General features: G+C 42.6%; 1 long non-coding RNA gene across 1 annotated transcript in view; it reads right to left on the reverse strand.

Moving 5' to 3' along the window:
• LOC146433634 (uncharacterized) overlaps positions 1-27,929 on the reverse strand; it is a 143,651-nt gene that overhangs the window by 10,413 nt on the left and 105,309 nt on the right. The window lies entirely within an intron of this gene.

The raw sequence follows: 27,929 nt of genomic DNA on the forward strand, positions 1-27,929 counted from the left end.
CCAGACTGTTTAAACAGAGCTCAAAACTGCAATGTCTGTCAAATCCATCAGTTCACTTACAAATGAATTTTTTTACCTTAGGGAACAGAAATTCCCCTTGGCAACTGCAGGGCCAAGCTATATGGCAAGTCTTCTTAAGGAGGTCTGTGGAGGCAGCCAGCTCACAGCACTGGCAGCTTTTAACTCCAAGGACTGCTGGGATGCAGTGGCCAACAAATCCGTCTTAAGCAGGATGCTCGGTGAGTGCTTATGGATGAGGTGCTGTTCCTCTCTTATCATAACCAGAGTTCATGGTGAAGTTCCCCAGCTAATGATCTGTTAATGGAATTAAGATCTGAACCCCAACCTGTGACTTTGCAAACAGCCCACAACTCTTCTGTGCCTCAAAACTTCTCAGTGTCCCTGGGAGATAATATTTACCTCCTGCACATCAGTGTTGTGAGAATAAATTAACTTTGGGAGAGTATGTTGAGCTCCTTGGAAAACAGTTACTAAATAAGTGCAAGTATTATCATATATTAAATCAGATCAGCTATTAAAAACAAGAACAAGTCCTCAGATCTGTAGTCTTCGCTACATCAGTTTCTCCCTCCTTTGCTGATTACTGTTAGCCTTGATAATAATGAACTCAAAGACGATATTAACAGCCTAACCTATACTATGATTTAATCTTGATTGCCACAGATCAAGGTTTGATTTAATTGCTCTAGAATTAATTAGGAAGAGAAACAAGTTATAAAAAAGAATTTCCTCTCTAAATAAAGAAACTGTTTACATTCAATTGGAGTTCATGTTGGAACAAATCATTAAGCTATAAAAGATTACATCTGGGCTAGAATTAAAGTCAAGCCGATTCATTAACCCAAATGGTAGCCCAGAGATTACTAACATGGTATTTCTGCTTTGGTGATCAAAGGATCAAGGATACATGACCAGATGACCCTAATTGAAGCAATCTCCACTGAATTTTATAAATGAACTTGAAAGTACTCAGAAGATAGTTGTGTCAATGTGGAGAATAAACTTGTCCTGGTAGCCTTACTTTATACATAAGGAAAAGGAAAGGAAAGATAATGGCAATACTTTGTGAAGAACGTAAAGCAAGAATATTTTTCTTGAGTTATGGAGGAACCTTATCCAAATTGTTTATAGTTGTCTGTTAGAGCTTTTGAAATAAAGGGAATTTACAGTCAAAAACTTCGTTGCTATTGCCCTGTCAGTGACCTCATCACACCTGACCTATAGGGAGTATCTTCTGCTGGGTTAGCCCATAAATCAGCCTGCAGGCAAGGCCTTTCCCTCAAAAGGTGAATTAGGAATGATAGTTTTATTGTGTGAGCTACTGTTCACCGGGGACTGAGTAGAATCTACTGCCCGTATTTCACTCCAGAGTGCAGGATGGATGAACTTCAGCCTTGGTCCCAATGGAGAAAGTCCATGTCTGTGCCTCGCTGAACCCCTGAGCCTCTCAACTCATCAGGAAGAGCTGCAGATGCTTTGCCAAGGTAATGCTTGGAAGTATAAACTCAGTTTGTTTCAAGTTTCAAATAAGAAAGATTTGCTTAAATGCTGGAAAGTAAAAGCAGCGTGACTTCTTTTGAAAGCCTGGTATAGACATTAGTGAAATCCTATGTATCCCCCGTGGACAATCGAGTCACTGAGCATTGAAACTTCCTGAAGAGGGAGACTATGATTCTTATTAGAGAGGGGAGGAATTGGATGTGATAACTAGTGATGGACAAACTTCAAATGGTTCAGGGCTTGTGCTTGTTTTGGATAACCATCCGAGAGCTTTGATGCCTATCCAAAGCTTATCTGGACCTTCTGGGCCTGTAAGTATTGGGATGGAAACCTTGCAAGAACATGCTCTCTCGAGCGGTTTTTTCTCTTTTGGTATTTTAGGCAAGTATTTTCTTGTCATGCTGGAGACACAACAAAAATAGTAATGACAAGACATAAGACCTGTTTTTTAAGAGTACTTCATCAAGTCTAAATCAAGAATAAATATAAAAGCTTCTCTTAAAATTCTTTCCACATCTTCAGACCCTCTTTTGGTTAAGAGGGACAGACTTTTAAAGTAAATGGAGAGAAATATGTCCCAGTTCTTTCTGAAGCTTAACTGTGCTACAGATCTTTTGAGTTGGGTACTTCTGTCATTTAATCTTATTTTGGTAAAATTGCTTTTATGTATAACATACATAACAGTGCTGCAGAGGTTTTTGGATGCATGAGCTGTAGATCAAGGTAGCAGGAATACTGGCATCTTCTGAAATGTTCTTTGTGTGTGTGGCCTTTAAATGAAATAAACCCTAACTTCCCAAGGCCAGGCTTTCCATGAAATCTTATGTATGTTTGGGTAAGTTTTTATATGTGTATGTGCCATGTACCTTTCCATAGCTCTCCATAGGCACAAAGTAGATTATAGCTGCTGAACTGTTTCAATTGGTGTTGTAGAGGAGTGTTTTTGGTTTACCCACTAAAAATATGGTTATAACTAAAATATATGTAATTAATATAATATATAAAATATAGTATAATTAAAATACAGTTATACAGAATAAAATTTCCTTGGATGCTAAGGAGTGGCTCCTGAAGCTGGTAGAGGGGTCTGGCCTCCTTCTCAGGCTGGAGCAACAGGAAGTGGGCATCCTTCTGAGAGCTCCTTCCAGGACTGGCTGGAGATGAATCAGTCAGTTCAGCTGGGTTTGTATTTGGGAATGTGACCAAACTCCAGGGCTGACCTTCCAATACATTTGTTTTACTATTGACAAACAGTTAAAGTACACACCAGCTTAGGCAGGGGAGAGTTTTCTGTGACTGATTAATCTTGGAGGACACCTAAACCTGAGTCTCAGGCCTCGTGCCAAGGTATGGGGCAGCATCTGCCCCTCCTCAGCCCTCAGCACAGAACCTGCTTTGCAAAACCATGCAGTGTTTTCAGAGAAAGTTCAGTAAAACAGGTCTATTGATTAAACTCACCACTGTTTCAGGTACAGATGTTATTGCAGGGTTGGAGGGGATGAGATGCCCTTTGCCCTGCCTCTCAGAGAAAGGGTAAAACCATAACCTTTTCACTGTGGGAGCACAGGCTTTTGGGAGAGGGTGAAAGAGAAGATTCTTCCCTATGGTGGCTGAAGGAAAGGAATTTGGTTCCTCCAGGTAGGAGTTGCAGGGGCAGATGCTCCAGATGAAATGCTTCCACCCCTTTTTCCTAAAGACCAGTATGAAATAATGATGGGGAGAGCTGACAGCTGGAAGGGTTAAAAATACTGGTTAATCTTTTGGCCAGCACATTTAGGTCCTGCAGCCATAAGTGTCAAGAGCACTTTGAGTCACAGCAGCACATGGTAGCTAGGATGGAAGCAAGACCTGGAGAGGGACTTCCTTTGAAGACCAGGCTGGTCATGACCAAACCAACTTCTTTTCACAACAGAATGAAAAGCCCTCATGTGTCTTTTATGGGTTGAGCTTTGAAGAGCTCTGAGAAGGATCCCAGCAGGTGGGGTTCACTGCTGAGCAGGAGCTGGAAGCTAATCTGTAAGATGAGAATTTGTGGTTCCTCAGTACTGGGAAAGAGGCCAAAGGCCTTTGGAACCCGCAGCTAACTACTCCTAACCTGTAGTCCAGCATTATCCCTACATGGACATGGCATCACTGAACCATTGAGAGTTACACTAAGTGTTTGCTAAGAAGCTGTAGCCTGTTATTTCCATCTACCTCACAGGCTGAAGTTGCTGCCTGTATGTCTGAGCCAGCAGACCTGGCTGTGTTCCTCTCCCATGGCAGCCAGTGACCTAATCCAGCTCCAAGTCCATGGGAGTGTCTCTGTTGACTCCAGCAGAATCTGTCTGGGGTTTGGGGAGCTGGTGAAGCACACGGAGAGCAGCACACTGGGCTCTCCCAATGAGCATTACAGCCCCTGTGTGCTGAGGGAGATGCTGTATGCCCAGGGAGCACAGTTTGGCCCCTTCATAGTATCAACATCTAAACACGGGATGGCAAGTAAATAAACCCATATGAACCCAGCCAACGCACACAGCAAAAATTACCATCCTGTTCAGGAAGCAACAAATCAGGTCGCACATCGTTGTCAGAACTATTTAAATTGTCATTGGCCATGTCACCCTTTCTTTTTTTAGCTGCTCAGTAAGCCATGTTTTGGCATCTTTTTACTCAGATGGATATATCTTCAGTAGTGCACATGAAATCTAATGTGTTAATAACTTGGGGAATAAATTTGCATCCAACACTCCATTATTTTTATCTTGTTTTTCTCTTTAACCAAGTCACAAAAAGTCTACACTTCAATCTCCAAGTATTCCAGAATGGTACAGCAGAATTAGGCAAATTAATTACATATTGACATAACAGCACTAAGAATAGAGATCTCTACAGAGAGCTGCAAAAAGAGGCTTTTCTACAGATGGAAAAACTTAGGCACAGAGTTAAAGTTAGTTGTGTAAAAAACCCCCACAAGATGAAAACAAGTATTTCAAGTGTCTGCTCATGTAATCAGGCTTGGTTCCTTCGTTGTTTTTTTCCCTGGTGTTGGCTTTTGGCTGCCCCAGAGTTGTCAAAGCACTGATTAGACCCTGGAAACTGGTAGGGAGGTGAGAAGATAAACTTTGCACAGAGTTTCAGGCATTCAAGGGATAAGACTGGCTGAGGTGCTTAAATACCAGATCTAACCAACATCCAACTGGGGCCTTTAATGGGATCAAGGCAGCAGCTCATCACAGGGAAGGCTTTGGTTTTCTTCCATCCAAGAACAGAAGACCACCCTTGTCACCACAACCCCTGCCCAGAGGCAGGTCAATGAAGAACAGAGATGTACAGAGCCAAACTGACACATAATATTTGTTAATGGAGAGTTTCTCCATGAGTGTGTCCATTCCTTATTTCATCTTCCCCTGAGGCAGCCCCCCTTTCCATGTACTCTGAGAGCAGAGACAGCAGTGGGGTGAGCTGCTCACTGCCATTCTCACTTTCTGTGCTAAATTATACTTCCCTATTTTAGGTACTAAGCAGGAAATCGGAATGAAGTTTGTGTCTCCTTGGTGTTTTTGACCTGTTGGGCATGCTGGAGTTCCTTTTGCAAAGGGACAGGTAATGCTCCCACCAGCTGATGAAGGGCACCCAGTGAGGGCTCTTGTATTTTATCTTCTTTTAGTAGTAATCATACAGACAGCAGTCAGACTTTAAAGTCATTCCATCCCTACAGGGAATAGGTCTGTAGAGGTGCTCTCTGTGTGGAGGAGGATGGGTCAGTCCCAGTGCCTCTTCAGTTTGGGGCCTCTTGGAGAGCTCTGGTGTTTTTTGTGAGGTGGGAGTCCCACCACCACATCTCACACCAGCCGCACTGACAGCTGCAAAATGCTGGCTGGGTCTTTCAATGCAAGCCAGCGCACAGCTGGGCAGTATTCCTTACATTTTTCTCAAGAAAATCTGAAGTGTCTTGGGAGAGGAATCTGCATGTTATGCAAGAGGACAGACAGGGGGCTGCTCTGCCTACCCTCGACCAGCCACCTTCCACACTCAGCCACCCTGTCCCAGCAGGGCTGGGGCTGTTCTGCTGCTTGGTTGGACAGGGGACCATCTCTGCTCCTGCCAGAATGTGAAACTGGGCAGAAAACCTTTCCCTTTGCCTCGAGAAAGCCAATCGATAGGTGATCTCAGCCAGGTGTCTGGTGACTTCTTTATTTCTCGAGGCATGGTTCTTCCAGGTGTGATAAGTAATCAACCCATTTCCTGAAGGCAGCTGAAAGTTGGGAGTCCTGGTGATGAGGAGAGTGCAGACTCAGTTTTACAGCTGCAGGATTTTACACAATGTTAGTAACACAGTTTGAGGGAAATCCATAGCTGAGAGAAGCAGGAGATTTTCTAAATCTAAGTCTCTAAAGTGAAATGTGTACCAAATATGCAGTCACTGCAGCTGATTTTAGAGATTTTTTGATATACATGAGTTTTATATTCTCAAATTTTCAGTCAACTTTTTGAAACTTTAGTAAATCTTTTATGAGAATTTTGCTACCTAGACTCCAGCCCTGCTGGGGGTGATGTGCAAAGTCCTAAAAACTGGATGAATATGAGCTGCCCTGGAACTCTTAAAAAATAATGTTTTAATGTATCTTTATCAGAAATGTTTAAAAGGATTATGTGTGTTGTAAGGAACCCGAGAAATCAACCCAAGTATTTTAGTATCTGCAGGAGCTTTTAAACCCCACACCTAAAAGCCCTGGCCTTGATTACAGATATCTGATGAGTCAATGTATTCAATCATTGGGCAAAAGGTCACTCCACTGAATTCCAAAACATGCGTTGGTTTTTTTTTCTTGTTGTTGTTGGGTTTTTTTTAATACACATGGAATATTACCATAACTGTTACTCTGCTCTTCTGAATAGCATTGATTGTAATGCTGTAACAATCTGTGGGGGTGAGGTTTGGCAGCTGGCTGCCTGGTTTGAGCTCCTTGGAGCTGCAGGCCTGCAGTAAAGCCAAGTCCAGACTCTGCCGCTGGTGCAGGAAGAGCTCCCAACTGAGCCATCAGAGATGGTGCAACTCAGTGTCACAGACAGTAATAGGTGTCTGCAGCCAAGATGTAGGTGTCAGAAAGAATAATTAAGATAAAAAGCACCTGTTCCAAACTGATAGCTTGAGTTGGAGATGGTGAGATAATGCCAGGTGATTGCGTTGTACCCCAAGGAAGTGATCCTGTGATGGGCAAGATGAATTCCTCCCTGGAAGGTGCCCCTCTTTTCCTTGACTGCCAAGGCAGCTGAACAGCTGTTTCAGAGTAGACGTCTAGTTGTTAGGCAGTAAAATGTAACTGAGGTGAATCTACCCTTCATGCCTAGATGAGAAGTGCTGTCTTTGTACATGGAAGGTACATTTGATGCAAGACCTTAACAGAGACCTACAAACAAGGTTAAAGCACAGACGAGTAATTACAAAGATCACAACTCCTGGGATCTGGATGCTTCCTCTCTCACACGCTGGGCTTGTGAATCTTGGAACAGTAACCTTGGGCAGGATTTTTCAGAGAGTTTAGGTGTGAAATCTTGTCAGTTTCAAGTGATTCGTCCAATTTGCTGTCAACCATTTACACATCTAAACGCTGCTGGGACTCTTGCCCTTAAAACTCTGTCTCCACTTCTCTGTTTTCAACAGAGGGATAGCCCCTACCTGCCAGGCAGGATTACTGTCCCCAGCACTTTGAGGTCTTTGGGTGGCTGATGATGCTGGTTAAAAGTGCAGGCTGGTCATGAATTTCAGATTGTCTTGCACATGGTGCAGTGCAGACAGCACAGCCCCCGGGCCCCGCCGCACCGAGCACTGCCACAACCAACCTCAGACTGTGGCGACAAAATTTGTAGCACTGACTGATCTGTGAGATCAGCTGCTCCCTTCCTCCTGGCTTTTTACTCCTTCTGCTGCATGGTTCAAAGGCCTGATAGGAAGCAGCATCCAGGTAGTGCTTATTCTGCTCTCTGTTGTACCAGCACCAAAACATTTGCTCCATTCCTTAAAATGCAGCTTCTGACGAGAAAAACAGCCAGTTTTCTCTGTGTTGCTGGAATATGGCTTGAGCACTGCACGGGAGCAGGCAGGGGGATGTGAGTGGGAGTGTTTGTGCACTGCTGGAGCCTCCCAGTCAGTTGCCCATCTCTCCCAGTAGATGATGCTAAAGCGCGATTGTTTTCAGCAATTTTAAGGAAGTGGAAGATTTTATCAGGGGAAATCCGAGGTGGTAAGAAGGCTTCTGGGGCTCAGTGCTGCAGGGGAACATACTGCAAACATTCTGAAAAATCTGGGGACCAGTTTGCTCCTGTATTTTTCTATTAACAAATTGAAAAGTAACAGGGTTAGAGGATATGTGGGTTTTCAGAATTTTTAAGGAGACCTACATTTACTTGTGTATTTCTGCAGTCCTTACAGCACAAGCACAACACTACTTCATACTGTCTTACTGTGCCATTTCTTGGCTCTCTCACTGTCACAGTATTCCTCAGCTTCATTTCCATACCATATCCCTACCATATTTCCTGACCTCCTTTCAGGCCAGTCAGACCCATTCAAGGTAAGTAATTTGGAATGAGATATTTAATAAGAATTGAAGCTTTCTGGTAGCTTTTGAAATATGGAGTGACATATTACTAGAAACAAAGCAGCATTTTGCCTGTAAATGCTGCTAAAGTTCAGATATGTTTAAGCTCCAGATACTCTCTGGAGCCAGGAGAGGAAATGTTTCTGGAGTGGGAAGTGTAGGCTCAGATATACATTTCCCTAGAATTTAGGAAAATTATAGGGAGTTTGGCCTAGTCTTTATTTCCATTAGAAATTTTCTGAGGACTTCTACAGCAGCCAATATAATTCACTCTGAAATGAAATTTTAAAGTCCAGAGATTCATCTGGAAGTTATTAATAAATGAAATAAAAATACAAACTTAAACTCAGTTCTTTTACTTAGAAAAATTGCCTACATTTTTTTCAGTTGGATACTTTTTATACTTCTATAGTTGAAAAGGCTTTTCCCTCCCCTTTTTTAAGAAAAGAGACAAGTTATGAGTCTCTTTACGAGACTTCTGGGGTCCACTGTAATGACACCATTTGGTTCCCAACATCCAGGCCATTAGTCCTGCACTGATGTGCCTTAGGAAATATGCACAGGGTCCTGTCTTCACAGACAATTTAGAACAAAGCATATTTTGGGAAAAGGATGTACAGAAAGACAAAAGGATTTTTCTGGTCCCATGTCTGCTATGTGGATGGGCTCAGAGGAGAACTTGATTCTTCATCAAGGGCTGGGTTTACTGGACAATTATTGCTCCTACATTAATACATTCATCAATTACACACCAGGGCTGTAGGATATAACATCACCACCTCCCCCCTTCCTAAATTCCTGTAGGCAAACATAACACATGTTGTCAGGGATCCAGCACTGATGTTGCCTTGTCCCTGACTGATGCAGTACCTCGGGTCAGGAGTATATCCTGGGACATTCAAGAATGCATCAAGATATATGGATAGGTTTGTTTTCTTGAAAGCTCTTGGACTAGAATAAAATTGCCTGGAGGGAACTTTTAAGAGTCTTTTAGTCTCTTTTAAGAAAAGAGATTCTGCAAATGTTACTGGGTTTGCAGTTTTGTTGCACTGACTATTGGGCTTTCTTGGATTCTCCAGAGATGTTGTCTATTCTGTGCACATTGCAAACAGCCACTGCAGAGGCTGCTTAATAAATGGAGATGTGTCCCCTGCTCTCTGGAGATCACGCTTATCAAACTGGGCTTTCTTCTTCACCCATCTTGGAAAAAGGTTATCAACAGGAATTGGACAGATGGAAGTTTTACAAAGGTAGTGAACAGGATGAATTCAGTTCTATGTGGGCTTATGGTGATGGATGAGGTGGAGACCAAGCCAGGTGGCTGTGGAGCAGGAAAGTTTACTGACAGCGAACTGTAAGAGCTGGAAAACAGCCTGATGGGCTCTTGGATCAAATTCTGAACTAAATGAGCAGTATTATCCTTTTGGGATAGGGGGACAACAGCAAGTATGGATGGGCAGAATGGATAGTGGGATTTGCAGAGAAACTCTAGGAGAAAGATCAGTAATTATATGAAGTAGCAATAAATGTGAAGTACAGCATGAGAAATCTGACAGTATTGTGCTCTTTCCACCCTAAGTATAGCAAAGCATGAAATTCAGTATGTATGAGAAAAATTGGATTTTTCTCTGTTTTCAGTGACCCTCAGTTGCTTTTACAAGTGGAGCTGTTATTTAAAAAAGGATGGCAAGAGCTTACTTCACTTTGGATTTTGTCACTATTTGAGAGACTTGGAAAAGAAAGATAAATATGGCTCATGTGGACTTTAAAGCAGCTAAATGCAAGTGCAGAATGAATTACTTCAGAGTTCATACTGTTATTAGAGTAAGGTGTTATCCTCTTCAAAATGGCCAAAGAAAATAAAATGGGAACCCCCAAGCAATGGCATTCTGACCTCACCAAATGCCTTTGTCCAATTTAGACTGCATTAGCAATAGTGTTCTTCACAAAATCCATAGTGGGAGAGGGGAGGATTTATAGACAGCATTATGTCCTTAAGGGATTCACACAGTGAAATTATCAAATGCATTTAAAAATACAAAATTAGCACTTTTCATCCATAAATTCCCAAAGTTATATTTTAAAAGGAGGACATTACCTAACTCCATGTGAACTAAATAACTTTAAATCAAATGAGACAATTTATGTTTGGAAGATGTTTACACTTGAAATAAGAGCATCATTTAACATTTTTTTGCCTTTCTCTCATACTGATTTATCTCCCAGATTTGTGGAGGTCACTCTTACTGGTAGAAGTCAGCATTTGTTGTGTTTTGCAATGCAAAAATTCTTTTCATTCCCTAACACTAGAACAATATTTCATTGAATTGCTCTGGTTTATTAGACTAGTTGCACAGATGTCCTCTCTTCCTGAGCCAGATGTACAGAGTGCTGCTTCCAGCTTAGCCCAAACTGGAACATGTTGACAGAATAACATAACTGAGACCAGACATATTGCATTTTACACTAAAGGTCATGCAAAAAGCACAGGCTGTGTATAGCATGGGCTGTTTTACATAAACACACATTTGGTTCAGCTTTGGTATAGGGATTACTGAAAGAATGCTCTGGGAGGACAAGCTATAAAGCAGTTGGAAAGATCTGACTGTTGTTGAATGAATTACCCCAAACTGGTACATCTCTCTCAGAACAAGTGTGAAGGGCTCTCTGCAAAAGGAGGTGAGAGAAAACTCTCTCAGAGACAGAAGCTACTTGGCAAGTGAACAGGAGATTTCCTGAAGACTTTTCCAGTGCAGTGGGATTGATTCAGCACTGTCCCTACCTTGCTAATATATTTCACCAGCAAAAAGGACTCATTAGAGGAGAATAAGAACACAAATTGCCCAGCAAGGAAGTTGTATGAATTCAGGCAAAGCCAGGGTGTTCCCAGTGGCTGCAGTATCTATTTGGATGAGAGCTTGAGGGAAGCATTCATGGATCCAGATGTTACAGATGAGGAAGGATTGTCCTTCAGAACAGCTACAATTTGAAATGCTTAATGTCACACTCACATGAGCTGAAGAAGCAGACAAGGACCTGGAGCTAGATTAGTTCATAGAATCACAGAATGGTATGGGTTGGAACAGATCTCAAAGCTAATCCAGTTCCAACCCCTCTGCCATGGATCTTCCACTGTTCCAGGATGCTCCAAGCCCCTTCCAGCCTGGCCTTGCACACTTCCAGGGATGGGGCAGCCACAGCTTCTCTGGGCACCCTGTGCCACAGCCTCTCCATCCTCACAGGGAAGAATTCTTTCCCAATATCTAGTCTAATCTAATCCTACTCTCTGTCAGGGGGAAGACATTCCTTGTAAATAGTCTCTCCATCTTTCCTGTAGGTCCCCTTCAGGCAGTGGAAGGCTGCAATTAGGTGACTCCAAAGCCTTCTTCCCTTCTGTTCTAGGAAAAGGGTGCAAAGCCAGACCAGGGCCAAAATTCCCAAGGTTCCTTTTGTTGGTCTTAAGTGGTAGAAATCTTGCATGCTACATGCCATACTGCCCTCAGTCCTGGTGACAGAGGAGAGGGAGTGAAACCCTTCTGAATTCCAGAATTCACCTGTGACTTACAGCAGGGTTGTTTTGTTTTGGTTTTTTTTCAAGAAATGTAACCCCTCTCAGTTTTCTTATCTGAAAACTGGTATAATCATTAAGGATTCTGTTCAGTTTAATTAATCAGTGTTCATAAAGTCTTTGAATTAAAAGTACAGTACGGACTGTAAGTGCCAAGGATTACTGGTACTACAAACAAATGAACAACAGCAAGTGACTGTAAGCACACTGCAAAGGAGGAATGTCATTAAGGAAAGAGGTCCCATTTCAAGCTGCCAAATACAAAGGAGTGAGTCATTTATTTTCAGTATGAAAAACATTTCAATGTTGTTCTTTAAGTGATTCTGCTTATGATCATTACTCCTTAGCTAACTGCTATAAATATTTTGAAGTGGTGACACGGTCTTCTATTCCCACCTAGAAATGTGGAAAAATAGAAGAGGAATATAGAAAAATAAAAATAGCTGAAGAAGGCATGTCTGCTTTGCCACATGCTAAATTCAGTAATTTTTGTCTGATGCATAGTTTTGCCTTTCTTTTCCTGAAGACGTCTCTGTGTGTGTGAGGACTGTACTGTCCCATGCTTTGTTGTTACAGTCTGACCAAGATTTATGAGCTGGTAACTGTCTAAATTCTGAATCACAAAGCATCGTTTTTGTTCTTTCCTGACCTTAGCTGTGACCTCTGGGACTACAGGCAGAGAGAAATGTGTGACTTGGGTACAGTCAGGCAGGGTAATGCAATCTGCTGGCACTGCTAAAGCACAGCGTCACGTTTCTGTGACACAGTGCATTAAATTGGCCTGCAAAGGAGTTGCAAAGGGTACAAGAGGCGGTAGGAATTTCTGTCTTGAACATTTTCAAGCAATGCCCCACCTTCCTTGGATATACTCAGTATACCCAGTGACAAATGAGCAGGTTATGAGTTAATTGTCAGGTTAATTTAGCATACAATATTCTGACTGGTTTTTGCAGTAGTTGTAGTTTGAAACAAAACTGTGGAAATTCTGCTGCTTGAGGTTTTGGAGCAGATGTGTGTGGATACATATACTTGCTTATTTTATTCCTTATAATGAAAAGTACATTTTGCTGTCCATATTCTGTTTAATGAGGTGCACAGAGCAGGCTGGTCTCTCCTCCCTGTGCTCCTGCCTGGCTGCCAGACCACCCAGCCCTCCTGCACCACAAGGGCTTTTCTCATGCACTGCCTTACCCAAACAGCACCTCTGTCTGGTCCTTGCAATAAAAAACCTTAATATACAGCAGGGCTGTCAGTTCTTCACTAACATGAGGTTATTGAAATATTGAAATATTTTAACCCTCTGAAGAAGAATCTTCTTCCAAAGAAGGCATTAGAGAGATACTTGTTAAAAACTGGAGTAGCACAGTGGCAAATTGGACTCAGATCTCCAGTAGGAATTGTCTCCATTCCCTTCTCTCATGGAGGCGGTGACAAACGGCAGCCAAACCCTCTGGGTGAAGCTGCACGAATTGGCTGAGACAGGATCATTAGGAAAACATGGGTTTGCTGAACTCACTAAGTGACAGGGCTGTGTAACTCGCAGGGCAAAGTCACCCAGCAGGGATCACTTGGAGAGCAGAGAAAATCCTCCCTGCTCTTTGAAAGACTGAGCCTATGATCTTCCCTTTGGGAAAGAAGTGGTGGCACATAGCAAGGAACTGGGTGCTCACAGAAGTAGAAGAGACAAAATAAAATTTCAGAACTATCTTTTTGATCTAGTGGGTTATTTGTTTCACATATGAATTTGCCAGTCGGTAAAAATTGATTTTACTCTCAGAGCACTGAGAGCTCTTAATTTGAATTTAGCTTTGTATATCTACTGCTGGAAATTTGTTGCAAAAGCGAGTGCACTTTTGGCTGGGACATGTGGCCTTTTACCTTGCTGAGTCCAGAGGAAAATAGTGCTGGTTATTAGTGATGAATTTTTCCCATATGATAGTGGTTTGGAGAAGAGCAAGAAATAACTTGGGGCTCTAAGGAGGGTTTTGCCTCTGCTATTTTCAAAGCTGTAATTCTGGTCCTATGTGGAAATGACAGAGGAGAAGCCAAATATTCCATGGCTCTTACAGAGGAGGAGCCCCTTGAAGCACAAGCACCTTTCTGGCAGGTATGAGGTGAAGGTGATTGATAAGCTCAGGGTGCAATTCCTGCTCTGTCCCTACCAGCACCTTTAGTGCATATAGTGAAGAAAAATTCTGATCTCCAGCTCTGTCACTCACAGACTTCTTTGCAGAACTATGTTTCTTGCAAAATAATTATAACTGCAAATTAGGAATGGGGGTGTTCAGCACCTCCTTAAATCTCCCTCATATGCATCTAAAATAAAATGAGTGTTGCAAAACTATTGTAACCTTCTGCTATATGTTCAAGTCAGACATGAAACTGAGATGCTTGTTTAGTAGGAGCCAACACTGTATATGCTTGATTTACTGCCCTTTTCTAATCCCAGCAAACCTATTTTCTGCACTAAACAGTCCAGGGTATTTGTAGCAACTTTAAATGTACAACTCAAATAAAGCACAGCTCATCTTAGTCAGACCAGGTTTTTCAAGCACAGCTTTTGGCCCTGTGGGGTTCCATGCCCTCAGCTCCCAAGGGTGATGCTGGTCTAGAGAGAAAAAGGCATTCAGGGGTGACACCTGCATGAATTGAGGGACATTTTCCCATTGCCCTCTATGGATCAGTTTGGTTCACACCAATGTTTCCCAGGGCTTGGTGGGCAAATTGCAAGGGAACAAGAGCAGAGGCATACAAACCAAAGTTCACTGAGTTGGGTGAATCTTGGTTTTGTTTGCTAGTGGCAGGATTCATCTTTTCTCAAAAATGTTGCTCCTCTGAGGTCCTCCAATTGCAGATGGATATCCAGGGACAGGCAGAGCCTAATGTACCATGTCAGCCTTCCCATCCAGGCTGTAATTTCTTTCTGGAGAAATTACTTCCCAGAATTCAGTGGGCCTTGCTCTTATTTAAAGGTATTTTCTAACAGCCTTTTAAAGACAGTGGTTCTCAAATCTCTAAAATCTAATTTTGAATTTTCAGCTAAGTTATAAAAATGAGGGGTTGAAATCAGCACAACAAATTCCTTCCTAAGAGAGTGAGTGTTTGAGTCATTCTTAGTAATATCCACATTATGGATGGCCCAAATCTACAATACGTGGGTCAAGAGCAGACCAGAGTACAGCTGAGATCTTGAGATACCATTTAAACATATATAACAATTATGATCTTCACTTTTCTAATGACTGGAGTATTCAGCAAGGAAAGGGAGACACACTGAATGGCAAATACTACTGTCAGGGTATATTTTACTACCTGAAGTATTTTATTGACTCTTCAAGGAAATCGATGCCTTAAATAAGCATAACTGCATTAGGAAAAAAGAGAGATTGTTATATGCATTCCTGTGTTTTAAGTTCCTGCTGTATGTTTTATGTTACATGCAACTTGTTGAGCTGGTTAGGGTTTAGGAAATGCTTGAGAAAGGAAATGATCTTGACATTTGCAATTTATTTGTAAAACAGATGCAGAAACTGAAGGTTAAAAAAGAAAAAAGATTTGTTTAAGTATATGATGGCATAAAATTGGAATTAAATGCAAAAGAAATCATAGGGACATATATGGAAAATAAATGCATTAAAACCAATTTAAAATTGTGAAGAATAAATAATTCAAAAGGAGGAAACAAATGCAAGACTAGGCAACACAATATATAGCATGGACGTGCCTGGACTTTAAGTGGGGTCAGGATGGCTATGTATGTCTGTACTTCACTGCAGAATTCACCAGGGCAAGGACCTAATCCCAAACCTTTTGCACAGGTTTAAGCAGGACACAAAGGGCTTATGCTCCACATGTTTTAGAAACAACAGAGGTACCTACTGATGTTCCAAATATTTATTTTTGTTCTAACTTCATCACTGTGAATTAACAGGTCAAGGACCTACTTATTTCAAACTGTCACATAATCAGAATTTCCTGACCAGTTCCCAATTAAATTGGTGGCATCCTTAGCCCAGCAGTGAGGTATCTCAGTTTTTCAGTATTTCAGTACGTGTTTTTAGGACTTCTGGGTCATCATATGGTCAGCAATGTATTTCCTCTCCTGTTTAATCCCTCAGATGCCATGCTATGTTTGCCTTGAGGCTTGTTTCAAGGTCTTGATTAACGCCACCCCTCCATGCCTAGTTAAGCTGGCAGAAGCCTGTTCTGCAACCAAAATGGGTTTCCTGTCCCCCCGTGCTCTCCAGATGGTTGTTTGTGCTTCCCCCCCTGTGTCGGCACAGGTGTTTCTCTGACCATGCAGTGAGAGATCAGAAAACTGATCTCAGTGTAAACTGACCTGGTTTAAAAAAGAAATGCCTGGTTTTCTGACAGGCCATTTCCTTGCCTGGGTTCACTGCATGAAAGGGGAGTGACAGTGGGGCTCCTTCTCTGCTCAGCTGCTCTGGAAGTCTGGGGAAGTACAAGAAAATACTTGTGCAGTATCCAGGTGTCAGTGTCCACCTGGATCCTGGACCTCCTTACAGACCTGCACGAGGAGAATATTCACCCATCACCAAGCTGCTGAAGAAGCATCTCCCTCTGCCAATATTGGCTGTACGAGCAAGGCCCTGTGGGATTTGCAGCCACTGTTTGGTAGAAATTGCTGGTGCATACAGTCTTCCCTCATGGTGAGGAAATTCCTTGCAATTGAAATCAACCCAGACTTTGCCGCTAAATACAATCTAATTTTAGACCTTTAAAATTTGGGAATGTTTTCTTACTGGTGAGGTCCTAGGCTGCAGTAGTATACTGTCAGTTACATGGGAACAACTTGATACTTCCACACTAAAATCCAAATCTCATGTTCTCCTGTAGACACTGCAGTTCCTTTACATTTCTCTTTGAACAGGAATAGTCAGTTTATTCCCTAAAGGCTAGATTCAGTCCACCAGGAAGATCATCAAGTTTGAGAAAAGGATAAATTGCTTGGTGGCCCCAGCTTGTTTACAGACCCCATTTTTCATTAGTGAAGTGATCTTCCACCTTGCATCACCTGAAGTGTCCACCACAAGACATGGCCATGTCCCTCTCCCTGACATGACAATGACACATCTCCCCACGTGATGGCATTGCACAGGGAAGTGAAATTGTACAGCCAGGAGCCCACTGCATTTTCTGCCACATGACTGATTACACTGCAGCAAATCACCTTACTTTTAGGTCACCAAGACCTATCTTTTCTCACTCATTCAAAATGAAAACTATCATGTTGTGCTGGATACGAGTATTTTGATCAAATGGGAGCTACAGCTTTGGTCATTGTAACAACAACTCTGAGTTCTGGCTTCTCTATGTGGTTGTGGTTCCCATGTGTCCTCATTGCAGTTTATTACCTGAGTTAGGCTTCAGCAGGTTTTCTCTATAAGATCCTGCTTACCCTCACATGGCTTGGCACAAGGCTTTAGAAAGTGGGATAGGTTTTGGGCATCTCCCACATAGGGAGTGGTACCAAAGCTGGTGCCACTGGCATTGCTGTTGGAAGGACAGAAGATGAAGATGAGTGCAATTCAAAGTTCTGGATTGATGATTTGCGTTTTAACTGGTGCTATCCTATTTCTAACAACAAAATATGTTTATTTACCTTAATTGTGCTTAATAAGGTTTTAAAAACTAATTTGATTAGTTGGTGAAAAAGACCCGAAACCTGCTGTAGAACACAGCTTTCTACACCACATATCAACATGGCTTTTAAGTGTTTTTAAGCTTGATTCCCTGACATCAGGATCAGTATTTCAGTATTTCTTAAGCACTATGCAAAGATTGTAGGGGAGAGGCTGGCTGGTTTTGGACTCAGGTGTGCTCCAAAATAGTCTTCTTGTCCCTTTGAGCCCTGTTTTTACACAGATCAAGAATGACACAAGCTTCTGATGTAGAAGCTGCTCCTACCCTGTGCTCCTGGTCCCTGACTCAGAGGACATTCCCTGCACTCCTGGTGAGAGTGAGTGAGGCAGGAGCAGTGCTGTGTCCTTTGTGAGCTCTGCTCACCCTGCACTCATTCTGCCACACGGAGATGCATCACTGGTGCCTGGAAATGATGCTGGTGTGGAAGGTGGCAGAGCCAGAATGCAGCTGCTTCTCATAAATGAACGTGAGCTGGTTTGATGAGGGGTGCAGCAGAGACATCTGTGCCTGGGCTCCCTAACACAATATCTGAAATCCACATTCAGGACCTCACCCCCCTTCCAATATGTCATACTTAATTAAACCTCCTGTTTTTTTCTTAATATAGTAGAAACTGCAACTGGGAAAGAAGGTAAAGAAACAAAAAAATAGAAATTATTATGAGATGGAACAGGCATATCTTAGCAAGGATTGAAGGAAAAAGAAAACTCTTTCAAGTCTTTGAACTTTTATGAAAGAGAGAAAAGGCAAAATGAATCATCAACACTATAAGAATTAGCTCCATTTACAAGCTTTTGTGGAAGTTTTTTTTCTCAAACAGCTATTTTGGAATTCGAATTCTATTTCTGCTCTTGTGTTTTACCTGCATTTGAGATAAAGCATGAAATTTCCTCTAAATGCCACCCCATAGTAGTTCATCCTTAGGATATTGTTTTAAACATAATTGAATTGCTGGGGTACATTAAACATTGCAGCGTTTTAAGCAGGGGAAATAATTTAATGATGTGGTCTTTAAGACAGTTAATTAGCCTGGCATGTATGAAAGTGTAACAAGAACACCACCTACTGTAAAAGTGAATGTTCTACACTCCGCAGCACTAATTCCTGATAGCTTCACCCTGCATGGAAATCATTAACGGCTTTTTAGTCAAATATTTTTGGGCAAAATTACAGAGTTTGGAGTTGGTGATCGCAGCTCTTGCCTGCATTTGCCAGAGGAAAAATCTAAGAGTTAAAATAAATCACAATTGGTTTAAATGTCAGGAGTGATCCTTTCTGAAAAGATTATTCTGGGGTCTGATACAAGTCATTTTCATAATGATGATGGATTTTTTAGCTGGAAATAGTAAGGATTTAAATAAAATTTCTAGTGATGTCAGCACGGTTTTTAGAAAATTGCTTGTGGTGACCCTTCTGCAATATTGCTGTTCTGCTGGCTTGATTTATCCCCCATAGGATGGGCTGGAAGGGATAACATCCAGGACTCGCTGTGTCACCTCAGCAGGAGGTGACAGAGGTCTCAGTGCAGGGAAATTTCTGTGGTCCCTCCACAGCTCTCAAGTTCTGTATTTTTGAGGACAGCAGCAAGATCTGTATCTCCCATACAGCCTGAGCCAGTGGGGGGCTGAGTCGCCAGGAGCACCTCAGGGTCCAGGAGCTCTCTGCTCCCACAGAACTGCTGGAACTTTGCAGGATTTGCCCACTTGCTGACATTTGGCTCAAAGCAAGGCAGGACAGAGGCTTCCCAAAAAAGTCTGCAGGCTTGGACCACCCGGAGTCTTCAAAACATCACTGCCAGCTTTTATCAGAACTCACACAAAGTATGCCATATCTTCATCTTTTAAGCTTTGCCTCTTTATCTTGCAGTAGCAAAGCCGTGATATTTAGTGGCTGTAATAACACTCCAGGTTTGAAATCCCCAATCCTCAGGGATCTTTTGCCCCTCACATGAAAGCCACTTACAACTAGTTATAAAGGACCACAGAGCTTCTGATTTTTCATATTGCTGGGACAGTTGTGACACAATTCAACGAGATGGTAACGCCTTCTACTAAGTGGATCAAAAAAAGAAAGAGAAATCTGATGGGGAGAAACAGTGAGGGAATTCTTCAGGGAACAAAGCATAGTGCTGGCCCTGTTGAAGGCTGTAGAGATGTTGCTCTTATTTCCAATAGCTCCCGATTTTACTCAAAGTCACTTTCTGCTTTTATGTCTGCTGCTGAAAGTGTTGAGCACAGCAGAATTTTCTCTTCCAGTCAGAGAGCAGATCTTGTGTTTTGCAAGCGGCGCTGAGCACTGGCAGGGACGGGAGCATTCCTGATTAAACAAACTCCCTAATAGACCAAGTCTTGCGCTGCTAAACTCGCATGCATTATTGCGCAGGAGGCCGAGCATATTTCAGCCACAATGATGGAGTGGGCAGCACTCTGTCAGATCAATTATGTACAAGGCCCATCTTCTCTATGATTCCCTCGATTTTTCCTCCTGACAGTTCACCTTGTGCCCAACCTTCTGTTCTCACAGAGAAAAACCTGCAGACAATAGAAAACCTAAGGCTGTTTTTCCTCGCCACTAAACGACATAAAGTAACTCTTTCCTGTCAGGTTCCTCATGACTTTTCACACAAATTTATCTTCCCCAGTTTAGGGGATTTATAGCCTTTCTATGTCTTCCTTTTATTTTTTTTGTGTTCTCTTTGGTAATGTCAAAAAGACAGTGAGTGCACACTAGAGTGGTCCTGCACATTGGTGGAAGCTCCTCCAGCCTGCTCCAGCCTCAGTGAGGAGCTGCTGTGCTCAGACACTGCCCATGTCCCATCCCAGAGCAGTGGTTGGACCTGCTCCATGCTGGCCTATTCCACATCCTGCCTGTGCAAAGGGCACTGAGACCAGCCTTTAGCAAATGTTTCTTTTCATGACAGAACACACCATTGCCCACGGAATATGAATCCTAGGAGAGACTGTTCAGTTGCCAGTCAATTATTTGAGACAAGTGGCTTCAACTATTTATAATCAGTTCTCCCCTGCAGTATTTGATTCAAAGAATGAAGCTGAATTAGTAAGTGAGAACCAGTACTGGACATATTACCTAGATTAACTCAAAGCACATTTCATGAGAGTGAGGTGCTGAGTAAAAATGAGCTGAGTGGTGTGAGCTGGGGCAGCTTCAGAGAAGACGACTAAACTCTGTCCTGTAAATCAAACTATAGAGCTGGGTCAGCAAAATAAGCTTGGTGGTGCTGAGGCTGAAGAATACCAGGGAAAGACAGCAAAGAGAGAAGTTGTTGAACAGCTTAAGCAAAGTTTCTTTTATTCCTTCTGTGCAGAAGGAGGAAATATTGGAGCACATGTTGAATTCCTGTGAACTCACTTGCGTGCGAGCAAAACCAACACAAAGCTCAATTAAGCAATCAAGTCCATTGTTACAGGCAGGGTTAGATTCCCCACCTATCAGAAGATTAGAAGTAGCACCAAACTGAAACAAAGCCCAGACAGATGTGAGTGTACAAACACAAACCAGAAGTGATGGCTGTCAGGGACCTCCTGGAGCCTGTGCAACACACTGGTGGTGGGAAGTTCAGGACCCTTTCCCTGCCTTTGGTGGAGCTGTCAGAGCCATCCCTGCAGATGGAGCTTCAAATGAAGAGTTTTGGCTTAGCTAAACTGTTTCAAACAGACAGTGTTTGTGATGTGTGCAAGGGGAAAGAGCCCCACACCCCCGGATGGGAGAGGAGCTGCCTTGGAGTTGGTGCAAAGAACATTAAATGCAGCCAGAGCAGTTGGGAGCCCTGGGGAACTAAGGCTGCAGATATCGCTCCAGCCAAGGATACAAACACATTTTTTTGGTTCAGATTGATATCTTCCACAGATGCCTTGTCTTCCCAACAAACTATCTTCCTTTCCTAGCTTCCCTCTCCTCTGATCGAAAGACTGTCTTTTGATAGGGCAGAAATTGAGCTGTTTTTCTATTTGTGTCACTTGAACCCGGGGAGAATTCAAGGTCCTGATAATGTGGCTTTTCCACAGTCTTTTTTTACTTCTCACCATTTTCCATTTTACTTTGATCTGAAGAGTTCTGCTCTCACTTTCCAATCTCACTTGTCTCTCCCTTGGTAATGAGAATCCAGGTAGCAGATATATTATGTGATATACTGTGTCAAGCAGTCACAACACTGTGGGATCACCATGTTATGGAATAAAGACTACACATGGCAAGTGCAAGATTTATCCATGGGAAGTTGTTACATTCTTTGATTGAGAAATAATACTCTCCAAAACAAACTTAACAGTTTTGGTCTCTGTTAGCCAAATTGATTTAAAAAAGGAGATGGTGCATAATAAAAGTTCAAGTTTCAATTCCTAAGAAATACACAGTAAAACATTTTCAAATGTAAGTAGCTACTGTTATGTGGTATAAAATGCTTTTTTATAGCTACTTGATCCTCCTATCAATGACTAGAGCAGAATCTTTTTTAAAAAGTGTCCTGGAATGAAGCAAGGTTACATCTTTAAAGATATCTCATGTATCTTTAGCAACAAAGAACAATGAGTCTTTTCTCTGTGGAAAAGGTCAGTCCTTTATATGGTCTCTGATATTTAAGGTTTTAATTAGAGATCAACTTTGTAATGATGGTGTCTGATGCTGCAGTGTTCTGGTATTGTAAGGCTGAGTGAAGACAGCTTCCTTTTACTTCCTATTTGGACATATTTCCAGTAAATACCTAGAATTATAGACCACTAGGTGAAATTATAACCTCTAACCATTATTGTGGAGAAGAACAGTGAAAAAAACAATCAGCTGGAAGCTGCTCCTGAAACAACAAAGTTTACCTGTAATTATGAGACAGTGTCTTGAGACAATTTAACCTTGCTGGAGAACTCTGTAATTCCACTTCCTACCACTCCTGCCTCTCTGCTGGGTGCACTTTGCAAAGAAGGGGCCCAATAACCTACATTACAAGCGAATATTTCAATCTGACAGCTCACTCTCTCTGACAGCAGCGCTGTGACAACACGTCTGGGTCAGATTCAACACGATTATGTAAGCCACCAACCAAACCTTTTTTTGAATACATTAAAGGCTGCTTAAGTACAAAACCCACCCATGCAAATCTTAAAATGCAGGGAAATATTTGGCTAAGGAGAGCTTTGGACACCCCTTTGTGCCCACACATTACAGCAAGCAATCACACCGAAAAACAGCCTCCACAAGAAACTCCTTTTCATTTCCAGCATCCAAAAAATCCAACATATGCCCACATTCCTCTGCAAAAGGAACAAACCTTAACTCTGACCTCAGCTGGAAGTTGGCACTGCCAGCTTTGGAAGGGGAAGCTATGACTGCTGGCACCTCTTGGGTGGAAGTAGACAGAGGAGGGAATCAGCTTTAGGAAAAAGTCTACCTGGACAATGTGGGCTTTTTTCCAGTCTACAGCATAATGTACAACATTTCTTAAATTGCTCGTTTGTATCCAGGACTGGAAATGCCATCTTTGGCTTCTGGGAAAGGGATGAGGATGGTAGGACTCAAGGTGAGAGACCCCCATCCCTTCTGGCAGGGCTCTGGTCGGTTTTGGCCAGAGGTACCAGACAGATGGTTGGTGCAACTGGAAGCTCAGACATTTCTTTTGAGTTGAAATCCTTTCTCAGTGCTTCTGGAGCCCTTCAGCTGCATTTTATTTCTGACCTGACCATTCTGAACTTGATTTAAATAGGGCACTCGTAAGCAGAGAGAAAGATGCTCACAAAGGGTTTTGGAGCACTTGGACTTGTTTAATATTATCACCTCAGAGGCTTCCTATGCAGGAAGTGTTTAATAGCTCCTGAAACAACTTTTCATGCCACTGGTTCATCATCTTGTGCTCCAGTCATTTATTCAGCCCAGCCATCAACCTGTCTCAGGGAGAACTGGGGACACAGGGGACCCAAGAAGGAAACTGTGCTTGGAGGAGCCGCGTTCAGAGCTGCGGTTACAGCACAGGGACCGGATGCTCTGGGCTTTGAGTGGCACTGGCAGGGCTGGCTCCAGGCCAGGCACTGCGATGGCCGGAGGGACACGTCCCTGCGAGGACAAGGGCTCTCAGCTCCCGAGGAGATATCACTTATGAGGCATATTTCATGCCCTCAACAGTGGCCTCTCTCACCTGAATGTCATATCAGTGTCACCGGTTCTTGCTGAATTTGGAGTTCAGCAGTTCCTGGGAGCTGGGAGCATCTGCCTGGAGGCAGGATATTGCTCATCAGCATCTTGGTTCTTTAGGAGGCTGATTCTCCAAACCTCTGCTGAGCTGTTACCCAAAGGCTTTCAGCTGAGAGGGAATGAAATGCTTTGCACCCCACTTGTAAAGGGCTGCTGATTCCTGGGCCATCAAGTCAAGACACCAAAAAAAGCTGGGACTCTGCGTGTGCTCCCTCGAGGCAGCTCTGAGCTCACCAGGTACACATGACAAGAAGACTGAGCAAAGAAAACCACTCTAGTAGGACACTTGGGCAGGAGGGGACTTTACTGTAATGAAGTGGCCTTGGTACCATCCCACAGTCATTAACAATACTAAAAAAAATTAAACTGAGAGAAGATCAACAAAGTTCCTGTAATGTCGAAAGGATGCAGTGACAGGGAGCTCCTCACAGAGGCACAGATATAGCTACAAGTATTGTACCAACTCCTCAAGTTAAAGGAAAATTTCATTTTCAGCCTCAAACAGGGGTTGTCCCCCCTTTCCTTAAAATGAGACATGGTGGCAGATCTCAAACACTGTTAGGGTTAGTGGAGGTACTTTGGATTTTCAGAGTTTGCAGTTCTAAGCAGACTTTGGCCCCTCTGCTTTTAAATGCTCCAGGAAACCTGCACTTCTCATGCAGAATAAAAAGTGGTCACAATACTAAATTTCGTCATTTCCTCATCATTCACTGTGCAAGCAGGCAAAGAAAACACACATTGTGCTGCTTTAGAAAGGAATACTCTCCTTGGGGCTACCAAGTAAGAACATCATGTTTCATATATGCAATATGCAAGGTATTTGATTATTTGTAAAAATCCCTGTGATTCAGCAGCACTGTGGGCTCTGTGAATCAGGGGGTGATAGGAAGGGATGTTTATTTGAAAGTCTTGTCTCCCTCAGCAGCCCACATTGTCTCTAATCCTCAGAGACCTGCTTCCTCTCTTCCAGAAACAAGATCTTTCCTGCACAGCCTGGTTCCTGTACTCTACTGACCTCCCTGCCTCGGATTTTGGGGACGTTACACATCACTGTAGGAGTTAGGTTCAAGTATGAGTTCTTTGACAGGGGTGTAAATTTTCTGAGGTATGATTTACGCATGTGAAAATATGGTTATTTGTATTCTTGTAAAATCAGCTACTGCTGCTGATGGTTGGGAAGAGAAATTCGCCCCTCACCTGTACTAAGTTCCTGCAGTTGTACCTGATTCAGGCTGAGAAATGAAAGTCTTTCTGAAGGAGACATTCACAGAGCCATTGATTATTAGCAGAACAAATAGGAACGATGTCTGAATTCCTGTACTACACAAACATCCACGCTGATGCCTTTTTAACCTCATGCTTATCTTTCAGAGATTCATTTGCTCCGAGTATGAACCCAGATGGATGAGCTACTTATAGGCATCTCATATCTCCCAACAGATCTACAAGGAAAGGAGACCTTGCCTCTGATTTTTAAACACATAGTCAGCTTTCATTTTTAATGGACATCCAAATTCTTGTGTTCTAAGCAAAGGGAATGGAAATCAGTACAAAAAGAGGGAAAGATGGAAGAAAATAATTTAATTTCTGGTACTTTAGTTTCAATAATTTTATTAGCATTGCCCCTGTGCAGTCACATACTGCTTTCTATTACTTTCCTGTACTAGCTGCACTCGTAAGAGTAAGAGGCACAGTGGCCCATGACTGGGTAGGTCAGCATTTTTTATTTCCTTTCAGCTCACTCTAATGAAAAGCACATGCATCCAGTAAATCTTGCCTTTTCCCTTATTAAACCAGTCGATGTTCATTACTGAGGTCTGTGCCTGGCTGGGTGGGAATCAATAAGATGATCCTTTTAATCGCCTTAGTAATCAACAAGCTATTTCTTATTTCAATCTCAGCCCAGTAGTCATTGAAATCCAATGATTTATCTGCATTACACATGCACTCACACACACACAGAGTAGGGAGGTTTATGTGTGTATGAGTGAGAGAGAGAAAGGCTGCATTTTGCAATGCACATTAAATTATTGTGCCAGAGAAATACCCACAATTTCATTATTTACTTGCTGGTACCCAGTATCCACGTGCCCAGGATGCCTGAGTGGGAGTTGGATGTTATGCCTGCAATGCAATGGATGAAACCACAGAAAATAAAGGGATTTTAATGGGGGGAATGGCCAAAAGGGCCATTATACCTGCCCTAAACCCACCTCCCTGATTTTTCCTTCTCATTCTCATGTCTGCCTCATTCAGACAGCACCGCATTGCTGAGAGCATACTGTGAGCACAGATCTGCTGGGTAACCATGGGCAATATTTGCCCCTTGGTGCCTCATCTTCCCCAACTGTAAAACAGGGATAGGTAGGTTGATTACCTGTAAAACTTCAAAGAATACTATTGTACAAGAACATTAGTTCTGGCTAAATCCTGACTGTGTTTCAGAATTCAGTGCTGTAGTTCCAAAACTTCCACAGATGGAGGGGAGGCTCCTGCCAGCCTTCCTCTGTGCAGAGGCTCTGGGATGTTATTAGGGCTAGTTGTTTGAGTAAGGATTGTTTGCACAAGTGAGCTAAGCTGAGCAGTACACGCTGGTGATATATCTGTATGAAATTTAGTTTGACTGACCAATCAAAGTATTTGGGCAAGAATGGCAAAACCCTGACCGTGTTGAAATAAACAGCAAGTGTTCCATTGATTTCGGTGATTTTACCCCATATTTTCTCACTGCTGAATAATCATTAGAGTATGAATCATGGAGCATGTTAATAGATGGAAAATTGGACGCAGGGATTTTTTCCTTCTGATTTATAAACTTTGGTTTTGGGAGAGCAGAAAATGAAAGGAGAAGGAGAAAGGAAAAAAAAGTCAAAGTGCAAGTGCACCAAGTGCAGGCGTTGGAGCATCTTTCAGCTGTGCCTCCTGTTACGTAAGGCTGGGCTGTGTTTGGGCTGCAACTCGACACTGCCCCTTTCTCCCCCAAACAGAGCTTTTTCTCATAAAATTCACTCAGGCACTTCTTCTCAAGTTCTTCATACACTTTTCGCAAGAAAAAAGAAATCATTCATATCTCTCAAAGAGAGTCTCGGATTCTTTAGATATTTTCCATTATAAGCTTTTGGCACCATTATTACCCACAGATCAAGTTACTTTTCTGATCCCTCTTCTTTCATCTACTAAAAATGGATTATTTCATTATTAGCCTGGAACCGTTACTGTTCACAGAGATCAGGTCTGTATATGAACAATGCCTCCCCCAGTATATTACTGAAAATCCCGGGGCTGTTGTAAGGTTTCCTTTAAACACTAGAAGTCTTTTTTTTGTGAGATCTGCGTGGTGGCAAAGGCTCTGAAAGGCCATTCCTTTTCTCTGAATTCCACAAAAGCTAAATATGGTTGTTTTCAATAGTTTATGGAAGATCTTAACTGGTTTGCATGCACACCACGTAGAAATATGTGTATATATTTGCAATATCTAGACTGACATTTATTGTAATTTGACTATAGTTTAACTATTTAATTAGCAGTTACTATAGCTTAACTATTTAATTAACTGTAATTTAGTGATGCTGTCATGTCAAATCTGTCAGTGTATTAAAAGAAGTCCAGGGAAAAATGGCCAGCCAGAGTCACTCTAAAATTTCCTATTTGAGCAGTTCAGAGAATGGAAAATACTTCTGGCTGTTTTGTTTCCAGTTTCTATTTTTTTGTTCTTCCTCTTCCATCAGAAGTGCATCTGTCCACATGTGGATCTCAAGTTAAGAAGCAGGGAAGTCTCCATAAAGAAAATGCCGACCCACCTAATGAACTGGAAAGGGAAAGTTTTGAAGTCACTGCAGAAAACAGCCCTGCTCTCCTGTTTTTGCCCCACTTGCCAGTTTCTGTGCTGAAAACCAGCCCCAGCATCAGAGATCTCACAATTGTGGAAATCTATGAAATGGGGCAGAAATCTCAGTCTTGTAGGTCCTGGGACAGTGCCCTCAACTGCATAACTATTCCTGCTTCCCCTCCAAGTCCTTCATGCAGACAGCAACAGTGCCAAACCCTAATCCCACTGCCAGCACCTCTACTCCATCTTCTCAGAGCAAAGCCTCCAAGCATTTTCCTCCTGTCCTGTAAGAAGTGGGCTAAATCCATCCAGTAAGTTCAGCAGGGACCACCAATAATACCAGAATCATCAGAATCGTTTGGGTGGGAAGGGACCTTAAAGCTCATCTCATCTCACCCCCTGCCATGGGCAGGGATGCATTCCGCTATCTCAGGTTGCTCCAAGCCCTGTCAAGCCTGGCCTTGGACACTCCCAGGGATCCAGGGGCAGCCACAGCTTCTCTGGGCACCCTGTGCCAGGGCCTCACCAGCCTCACAAAGAAAAATTTTTTCTTAAATAATCCTGA

Source organism: Lichenostomus cassidix, chromosome 8 (genome assembly GCF_008360975.1).
Source record: "Lichenostomus cassidix isolate B80296 chromosome 8, HeHo_3.0, whole genome shotgun sequence".
Lineage (NCBI taxonomy): Eukaryota > Metazoa > Chordata > Aves > Passeriformes > Meliphagidae > Lichenostomus > Lichenostomus cassidix.